General features: G+C 36.2%; 1 long non-coding RNA gene across 2 annotated transcripts; it reads left to right on the top strand.

Moving 5' to 3' along the window:
- The first annotated feature begins 10 nt into the window (after positions 1-10).
- Positions 11-10,160, top strand: LOC115227561. 2 transcript variants are annotated; one of them, XR_003883137.2, is made up of 4 exons: positions 11-80; positions 4,002-4,073; positions 6,016-6,087; positions 10,076-10,160. It is a non-coding gene; the product is annotated as an uncharacterized LOC115227561 (long non-coding RNA). The 2 variants fall into 2 exon arrangements; XR_004997100.1 differs by having other exon boundaries at positions 53-84; positions 4,004-4,073.
- The last annotated feature ends 45 nt before the right edge of the window (positions 10,161-10,205 follow it).

Here is a 10,205-nt window from a genome sequence, read left to right as displayed (position 1 = left end):
ACTGCTATAGAGATCTGCAAGGGAACAACATTGCAACCATCAAAGAAGGTGCATTCACGGGGGCTTCCATTTAAAAACTTGTAAGTTCGTTCAGTTTCTTGATACGATTTTTCGAAAGTAATAATTGATTGCTGATATATAAGCTCACAAATGTATATATATTTCAGACTGAATAAAACAAAATTAATTCAAATTTGTAGAATGAAACGATTTAGGAATATACAAAGAGAATATGAGAGAGCGAGACAATGTGAAGAAAGAGAGAGAATTTGAGAGAGAAAATGAAATAATAGGAAAAATATAATGTTCCTTTATGTAGTTGCTTTGTTTCAATTCGCATCTCAATAACTCAGTTTTGTTCCACAAATTTCAATGGTTTGATATGAATTTGTATTAGAAATGGTAACGTTTGTGAGTTACATGTTTGCATCAATATTTTTAGCTGAAGTATATGTGTATGTTCATATATAAGTGGTAGTTCTGTGTGAAATGTGACTATATTATTCCCTATTTATATTTTGCAATCCTCTCCATTTCTTATTTCAATATTCCCTTCGTGTTTCGATATTATCATTCAAAATTCGAATTTTGTCATTCACTTCACGTTATTATGGAATAGAGCAACTGAAGTGGAAGCGGAAAAATATATATTCGAATAATATAGTCACATACATTCTATCTGTAAACCTGAAATACTTACTGTACTTGTAAGCTGGAATATTTGGCCTGATACATTAAACTGCTGATATATTTGTTGTGTAAGCGGTGTGTTTTCTAATATTCTTGTGACAATGAAGCGATATGAAAAAATAATCTCTCTCACCATATTTCCACAAGGGTGAGTGGAATATGTGTGATGTTGAGTGTGAATGCCGCATTCCGTCGTTGATACTATGAATATAAGAATGCGTATGAGGTGCAATTGAATATGTTGATTTCTGATTCCGTATATTTCCCTGATTTTTCTGCCATGTCTTTTCGCCCAAATTTTTCATTCTATCCTTGAATTATTTCATGATTTTCGAAAATATTTTCAGGTTCATCTTAAACACCATGATTTTCAATGTTGTCTTCTCTTAGTCGTCGTATCTTCTTCTTATCTTCTTCTCTTCTTATTCGTCTTCTTTCTTCTTCTTCGTTTCTTATCTTCTTCTCTCTTATTCCTTCTTTTTGTTATTGTTCTTATCACTTCTCCTTCTATGCTTTTTCATCATCTTTTGTAATTTCGTCTTCTGCCTCCCCTCTTTTCTTCTTCTTCTTCTTCTTCTTCTCATTTCTTCTTCTTCTTTCTTTCTTCCACTTCTACTTTCATCTTCTTCTTCTTCTCTTCTTCTCTTCTTTCTTTTTCTCCTAGATCTCCTCCTCCTACTCCTAGGTCCTCCTCCTCCTCATGGTCCTCCTCCTCCTCCTCTTCCAATATTTTCTATTATTATTCTTCTTTTCTTCTTTAAATTCTCTTCCTCCACTTCCGCCCCTCTCATATCTTCTTATTTTGTAAGTCTCTCATCCTTCCATCTGCTGATCCTTTTTATTTTTATTCTTTTCTTCGTATTCTTCTTTATTCTTCTTCTTCATTCTTCCTCTCGTCCTTCTGATAATTTCAAATTCTCTCTTACCCCAATCCTCCTCTCCTCCTTCGTCTTTTATTATTCTTATTCTTTTTATTACTCCACTTTTTTTCAATTCATCCTCTTCTATCTTTTCTATTCCTTCTTCTAATTATTTTTTTTATGTATTTTCTTCTACCAAAATTCTCCGCACATTACCTCATCACTTTTCTTATTTGTAATTCCTCCTCCCTTCACTCCTGCTCCTTTTATTCTTATTATGCTTCTATCTTCTAAATTCTTCTTCTTCTTTTCCTCCTCCTCCTTCTTTTCTTTTCTTCTTCTCATTCTTCTAGTTCTTTTTTTTCTTCTATAATTTCTACTTCTTTCTTACTCTACATATTACTTCTCTACTACCATCCTTTCTTATTATATTCTTCTTTTTGTTATTCTTCTCCTAATAATTCTCCTAATCATTCATCTTTCTTCTTCTTTCATCTTCTGACTACTTATTATCCCTTAGTAATTTCTCTTCTATCCTTTTTCCTACCTTACTTCTTCTTCTACTATTATTCTACATTTATCCTCCTCCTCATTTCTCCTTCTTAAATTATGTTTTGTTATTCTTTTTTCCCTCCATCCTCCTATCCTCATCATCCTTCTCTTCTTCTTATCTTCTTCTTTTTTCCTGCTTCAACTTCTTATACGTCTTCTTCTTATGTTCTTTCCTTCCTTTTCTTGCAATTCTTCTTCTTCCCCTCCCCCTCCCCCATCTCCTTCTTTTTCGTCTTCTTCTTCTTCTTCTTTCTTCTTCTTATCTTATTCTTCTTTGTTTTTCTTATTCTACTTCTTCATTCTCTGCCTTTTTCATCATCTTTTTGTCATTTCGTCTTCTGCCTCCTCCTCCTCCTTCTTCTTCTTCTCCTTCTTCTTCTCCTTCTTCTTCTTCTTCTTCTTTTCTTTCTTCCACTTCTACTTCATCTTCTTCTTCTTCTTCTTCTTCTTCTTCTCTTCTTTTCTTTTCTCCTATATCTCCTCCTCCTCCTCCTGGTCCTCCGCCTCCTCCTGGTTCTCCTCCTCCTCCTCCTGGTCCTCCTCCTCCTTCCTCTTCTAATTTTTTTCTTATTATAATTCTTCATTTTCTTCTTTAAATTCTCTTCCCCCTCCACTCCGCCCCTCCTCCTCCTATTTCTTCTTGTAATTCTCTTCCTCCCCCTCCTCTGCTGCTCCTTTTTCTTTTTTCTTCTTTTTCTTCGTCTTCTTCTTCTTCTTCTTCTTCCTCTTCTTCTTCTCTTTCTACTTTAAACTTCTTCATCAACCCTCCTCCTCTCCTCCTTCTTCTATTATTATTCTATTCTTTTCTTCTACACCTACTTTTTCCTATCATCTCTTCTCCTCCTTTTTCCTCTTCCTTCTTCTACTTCTTTTTTCATCTTCTTTTTTTCTACCCAATCCTCTCCGCCCTCCTCCTCCTTTTTCTTCTTGTAATTCTCCTCCTCCCTTCCACTCCTGCTCCTTTTCTTCTTCTGCTTCTTCTAATTCTTCTTCTTCTTTTCCTCCTCCTACTTCTTTTTCTTTTCTTCTTCTCATTCTTCTATTTCTTTTTTTTCTTCTTATATTCTTCTTCTTCTTTCTACTTCTACATCTACTTCTCCTCCTACCCCTCTTTCTTCTTATATTCTTCTTTTTGTTATTCTCATCCTCCTCCTCCTCCTCCTCCTTCATCTTCTTCTTCTTTTTCATCTTCTCCTACTTATTCTCCCTTCTTAATCCTACTCCTCCTCCTTTTTCCGCACTTCTTCTCTTTTCTTCTTCTTCTACATCTTCTCCTCTCCTCCTTTCTCTTCTTAACTGATGTTTTTGTTATTCTTTTCTCCTTCTCCTCCTCCTCCCTCCTCCTCCTTCTTCTCTTCTTCATCTTCTTCTTCTTTTTTCCTGCTTCAACTTCTTCTACGTCTTTTCTTCTTGTTCTTCCCTTCCTTCTTCTTGCAATTCTTCTTTTCCCTCCCCCTCCCCCCCCCCCTTCTTTTTCGTCTTCTTCTTCTTCTTCTTCTTCTCCTTCTTCTTCTTCTTCTCCTTTCTTCTTTCTACTTCTTCATCTACTTCTCCTCCTCCTCTTCCTCGTCTTTCTTATTCTTATCTTCTTCTTGTTATTCTCTTCCTCCTCCTCCTCCCCCTCCTTCTCCTTCTTTTACTTTTTCTCCTACATCTTCTTCCCTTTTATCAGCCTCCTCCTCCTTTTTCCTCCTATTCCTTCTTGCTCTTCTTTTTCTTCTACCTCTTCTCCTTTCTTCTTCTAATTCTTCTTCGCCTCCTCCTCTTCCTTCTTCTTCTTCCTTTTCTTCTTCGTTATCTTTCTTCTTTTTCTTCCTTTCATTCTCAAGTCACAGTGTTTGATGTTGTATCACAAATATTTTCCATATAATCTATTTTACTCTTTCTTTACTGCTATAGAGATCTTGGAGGGAACAACATTGCAACCATCACAGAAGGTGCATTTACGGGGCTTTCCAATTTAAAATACTTGTAAGTTCGTTCAGTTTCTTGATACTATTTTTCGAAAGTAATAATTGATGCTGATATATAAGCTCACAAATGTATAATATTTCAGACTGAACTAAACAAAATCAATTCAAATTTGTAGAATGAACAAGATTTAGGAATATACAAAGAGAATATGAGAGAGCGAGACAATGTGAAGAAAGAGAGAGAATTTGAGAGAGAAAATGAAATAATAGGAAAAATATAATGTTCCTTTATTGTAGTTGCTTTGTTTCAATTCGCATCTCAATAACTCATTTTTGTTCCCCAAATTTCAATGATTTTGATATGAATTTTGTATTAGAAATGGTAACGTTGTGAGTGTTACATGTTTGCATCAAATATTTTTAGCTGAAGTATATGTGTATGTTCATATATAAGTGTAGTTCTGTGTGAATGTGACTATATTATTCCTTTCTTTTATATTTTGCATCCTCCTCCATTTCTTATTCAATATTCTCCTTCGAGTTTCGATTTATTCACCACAACTTCGAATTTTGTCATTCACTTCCGTTATTTATGTAATAGAGCAACTGAAGTGGAAGCGGAAAATATATATTCGAATAATATAGTAACATACATTCTATCTGTAAACCTGAAATACTTACTGTACTTGTAAGCTGGAATATTTGGCCTGATACAATTAAACTGCTGATATATTTCTTGTGAGCGTGTGTTTTCTAATATTCTTGTGACAATGAAGCGATATGAAATAAATAATCTCTCTCACCATATTTCCCCAAGGGTGAGTGGGAATATGTGTGATGTCAGTGTGCATAGCGCATTCCGTCGTTGATACTATGAATATAAGAATGCGTATGAGTGCATTTGAATATGTTGATTTCTGATTCTCATTTTTCTTCTTGTATTTCTCCTCCTCCCCTCCTCTCCTGCTCGTTTTTCTTCTTCTTCTTCTTCTTCTTCTTCTTCTCCTTCTTCGTCTTCTTCTATCTTCTTCTTCTTCTTTCTTCTTTTCTTCTCCTTCTCCTATTCGTTTTTCTTCTTCTCTCGCTTATACATATGTCTTCTTCTTCTTCTCCTACATCCTCTTCTCTTTCAACTTTTTCAATACTCCTCCTCCTCCTTTCCTCCTACTTCTTCTTATTCTTCTTCTTTTTCTTTTTACTCCTACTTTCCCCTTCATTGCTTCCTCCTACCTTTTTCCTTCCTTTTCTACTTCTTTTTTCCTCTTCTTTTCTTTCGTCCCAATCCTCTCCGCCCCTCCTCTCCTTTTTTTCTTGTAATTCTCCTCCCCCCCGACTCTACGCTTCTTTTTATTCTTCTTCTGCGTATTCTTCTAAATTCTTCTCTTTTTTCTTTCCTCTCCTCCTTTTTTCTTTTCTTCTCATTTTTCTACTCTTTTTTCTTCTCATACTTCTTCTCCTTCATCTTCTTCTTCTTCTACTACTTTCTACTTCAACATTTATCTCCTCCTACTCCTCATTCTTCTCTTATTATATTCTTTTTTGTATTCTCATCCTCCTCCTCCTTCAATTCTTCTTCTTTTTCATATTTCCTACTTATTCTTCCCCATCATTCTCCTCCTCCTCCTTTTTCCTCCTCTTCCTTCTTCTTCTTCTTCTTTCTACTTCTTCATTTACTTGTCATCCTCCTCCTCCTCCTCCTCCTTCTTCTTGTTTTACTTTTTCCGCTACTACTTCTTCCCTTTTACCATCCTCCTCCTCCTTTTCCCTCCTATTCCTTCTTCCTCTTCTTCTTCTTCTTCTTCTTCTCCTTTCTTCTTCTACTGATTCTTTCTTCTTCTTTTTCTTCTTCTTCGCCTCCTCCTCCTCCTCCTTCTTCTTCTTCCTTTTCTTCTTCGTTATCTTTCTGCCTTTTCTTCCTTTCATTCTGAAGTCACAGCGTTTGATGTCGTATCACAAATATTTTCAATATAATCTACTTTACTCTTTCTTTACTGCTATAGATATCTGCAATGGAACAACATTGCAACCATCAAAGAAGGAGCATTCACGGGGCTTTCAAATTTAAACGTATTGTAAGTTCGTTCAGTTTCTTGATACTATTATCCGAAAGTAATAATTGATGCTGATATATCAGCTCACAAATGTATAAAATTTCAGACTGCGCCAAACAAAATCAATTCGAATTTGTAGAATGAACACGATTTAGGATACAATTAAACTGATACAATTAAACTGCTGATATATTTCTTGTGAGCGTGTGTTTTCTAATATTCTTGTGACAATGAAGCGATATGAAATAAATAATCTCTCTCACCATATTTCCCCAAGGGTGAGTGGGATATGTGTGTGATTGAGTGTGCATACCGCATTCCGTCGTTGATATAGAATATAAGAAGCGTATGAGTGAGTGCAATTGAATATGTTGATTTCTGATTCCGTGTATTCCATGATTTTTCAGCCATGTCTCCTCGCCCAAAAAATGCCCAAAATTTTTCGTTCTCTCCTGAATTTTTCCGATATTTTAAGAACATTTTTAGTTTTCATCTTGAACGCCATAATTTTCAATAATTTTCTTCTTCTTCTTTTCTTCTCTCACTCTTTCTTCTTCTCTTCTTCTTCTCTTCTTCTCCTTCTCCTTCTCTTTCTTCTCTTTACTTCTTCTTCTTCTTCTTCCTCTCCTCCTGCTGATCTCCTCCTTCTTTTTCTCCTCTTCTTTTTCTTCTTTTCCCTCTTCTCTTCTTCTTCTGCTTCTTCTTCTCTTCTCCTCTTCTTCTTCTACTTCTACTTCTTCTTCTTCTTCTTCTTCTTTTCTTCCTCTCCTCCTGCTGCTCTTCTCCTCCTTCTTTTTCGTCTCTTTTTTTTTTCTTTTTCTTCTTCTTCTTCTTCTTCCTTCTTTCTTTTTTTCTAGTTCTACTTCCTCCTACTCTTCTTCCTCTTCTAATTGGTCTTTCTTCTTCTTATTCTCATTTTCTTTTTACAATTCTCTCCCCTCCACTCCGCCCCTCCTCCTCATTTTTCTTCTTGTAATTCTCATCCTTCCCTCCCTCTCCTGCTCGTTTTTCTTCTTCTTCTTCTTCTTCTCCTTCTTCGTCTTCTTATTCTTCTTCTTTTTCTTCTCCTTCTCCTTATTCTTTTTCTTCTTCTCGCTTCTACTTATTTCTTCTTCTTCTTCTCCTACATCCTCTTCTACTTTCAACTTTTTCAACTCCTCCTCCTCCTCCTCCTCCTCCTCCTCCTTCTTTTTATTCTTCTTCTTTTTCTTCTACTCCTAATTTTCCCCTTCATTGCTTCCTCCTCCTTTTTCTTTTCCTCTTCTACTTCTTTTTTCCTCTTCTTTCTTTCTTCCCAATCCTCTCCGCCCCTCCTCCTCCTTTTTTTTAATTCTCCTCCTCCCCTCCTCTCCCGCTTCTTTTTCTTCTATTTCTGCGTCTTCTTCTTCTTCTTTTCCTCCTCCTCCTTTTTCTTTTCTTCTTCTCATTTTTCTACTCTTTTTTTACCTCTTATACTTCTTCTTCATCTTCTTCTACCACTACTTTCTACTTCAACATCTACTTCTACTCCTACTCCTCTTTCTTCTTCTTATATTCTTCTTTTTGTTATTCTCATCCTCTGCTGCTCATTCTCATTCCTGCTGCTCCTCCTCCTCGTCATTCTTTTCCTTCTTCCTCTTCTTCTTCTTCTTCTTCCACTTCTTCTTCTTCTCCTTCTTCCGCCATTCCTCCTGCTCCTCCTCCTCGTCCTTCTTTTTCTTCTACTTCCTCTTCTTCTTCTTCTTCTTCTTCCTCCACCATTCCTCCTGCTCCTCCTCCTCGTCCTTCTTCTTCCTCTTCTTCTTCTTCTTCCGACATTCCTCATGCTCCTCCTCCTCGTGCTTCTTTTTTCCTCTTCTTCTTTATCTTCTTCCTCTTCTTCTTCTTCTTCTTCTTTTTCCTCCACCATTCCTCCTGCTCCTCCTCCTCGTCCTTCTCCTTCTTCTCCTTCTTCTTCTTCCCTTATTCGTTATATTACCATATAAATTCTTTCTTCACATAATGAACATTATTCAATATTTCTTCGCAATTACATACGATGTGAAACTAAGCAACGTTTCTTCCTGCTTCATATATCTTCTGAACGATGACATTTTTTCGCATTTCCTTAATATATCGACGAATCAACTACTGGACTCTATTCATGATATATCTCTTTGAATGTGTCTGGACATGACAACGACTGGCAGTTATTTATCCGCATTGTGGCTAGATTAATTTCTTCTTCTTCTCCTTCTTCTTCTTTTTCTTTTTCTTTTTCTTCTCCTTCTTCTTCTTCTTTTTCTTCTTCTTCTCCTTCTTCTTCTTCTTCTTCTTTTCTTTTTCTTCTTCTTTATCTTCTTCTTCTTCATTTCTTCTAATCTTCTTTTCTCTTCCACTTCTCCTTCATTTTCTTCTTGTAATTCTCTTCCTCCTCCTCTTCTTCCTCCTCTTTTACTTATTGTAATTCTTATCCCACTCCCCCTTCCCATATGTTCCTTTTTCTACTTCCTTTCTCTCCTTCTTTTTCTCCTCCTTTTCTTCTTATTATTATTATTATACATCGTCTCCTTCTTCTCCTCCACCTTTTCTTCTTCTTTTTCTTCTACTCCTCCTCGTCTTCTCCTCCGTTCTTTCTTTATTCTTCTTTTCTTCTTCTTATTATTATTATTCTCTTCTTTTTTCTTTTTTATTTCTTTTATTCTATTATTCTCCCCTCCTCCTCGTCCTCATCCTCCTTCTTCCTTTCTAATTGTTTTTCTTCTTCTTGTTCTTCTTGTTCTTCTTTATTTTATTTATTTATTTCTCTTAAAACTCTCTCAACCACTCCTCCTCCTTTTTTCTTTGTAATTCTCCTCTCCCCTCCCCTCATGCTCCTTTTTCTATTTTCTTATTCTTCCTCGTCCTCTTCATTTTCTTCTTTTTTTCTCTTCATTTTTTTTTTTTCATTCTCTTTCTCTCTTCTTTTTCTTCTTCTTATTCTTTTTTTTTTCTTCTTCTTCTTCTTCTCCTTCTCTTTCTTCTTTATCCTCTTATTCTTCGTCCTCTCGCCTGCTGCTCCTTCTCTTTCTTCTTCTTCTTCTTCTTCTTATTCTCTTCCTTCGTCTTCTACCTCTCCTCCTCGTCCTCCTTCTTATTAATTTTTTCTTCTTCTTCTTCTTTTCTTCTTCTTCTTCCTCCTCTTCTTGTTTTTCTTCTACTCCTACTTCTACCACTTTATCCTCCTCCTCCTCCTTTTTCCTCTTCCTTCTTCTTCTATTCCTTTTTTTCCCCTTGTTTTTCTAGTTCTTCTAATTCTTCTTCTTCTTCTTCTACTTCTCCTCCTCGTTTTCCTCCTTCTTTTTTCTTCTTCTCCTACGTCTACTTCCTTTTTTTTCTTTTTCTACTTCTTTATGTACTTCTCCTCCTACTTTTTTCTTCTTCTTATCTTCTTTTTGTTATTCTCCTTCTACTCCTCCTTCTTCTTCTTCTTCTTCTACTTCCTCTTCTTCTTCTTCTTCTTCTTCTTCTTCTTCTCCTCCTTCTTCTTCTTCTGTATCTTCTTCTTCTGCTTCTTCTTCTTCTTCTGCTTCTTCTTTTTCTTCTTCTTTTTCTACTCTGTACTTTCTGCTTCGTCACTGGTCTCCCTCTTTTCCATTCTCAGCCAATTCTTCCTCTTATTCTCATTCTCCTGCTCTTCCTGCTCCTTCTGCTGCTAACCCAGCTGCCCCTCCTCAGTCATCCCTTCCTTTGTCCTACTCCTAACATCCCTGCCTCTCCCCATCCTCCGCCTCCTCCACCACTCCGCCTCTTCCACCTCCTCCGCCTCCTCCACCTCCTCGTCAATTCTCCTTCCTCTTCTTCTTCTTCTTTTTCTTCTTCTTCTATTACTTCTTCTTCTCCTACTCAACCTCCTCCTCCTCCTCCTCCTTCTTCCCCTTCTTCTTCTTCTTCTTCTTCTTCGTTATCTTTCTTCTTTTTCTTCCTTTCATTCAGATGTATGAACAGTGTTTGATGTCGTATCACAAATATTTTCCGTATAATCTATTTTACTCTTTCTTTACTGCTATAGATATCTTGACAACAACAACATTGCAACCATCAAAGAAGGAGCATTCAAGGGGCTTTCGAATTTAAAAGAATTGTAAGTTCTTCAGTTTCTTGATACTATTATCCGAAAGTAATAATTGATGCTGATATAT

Source organism: Octopus sinensis, unplaced genomic scaffold, assembly GCF_006345805.1.
Source record: "Octopus sinensis unplaced genomic scaffold, ASM634580v1 Contig04618, whole genome shotgun sequence".
NCBI lineage: Eukaryota > Metazoa > Mollusca > Cephalopoda > Octopoda > Octopodidae > Octopus > Octopus sinensis.
This window is presented reverse-complemented; position numbering and strand designations above follow the sequence as displayed.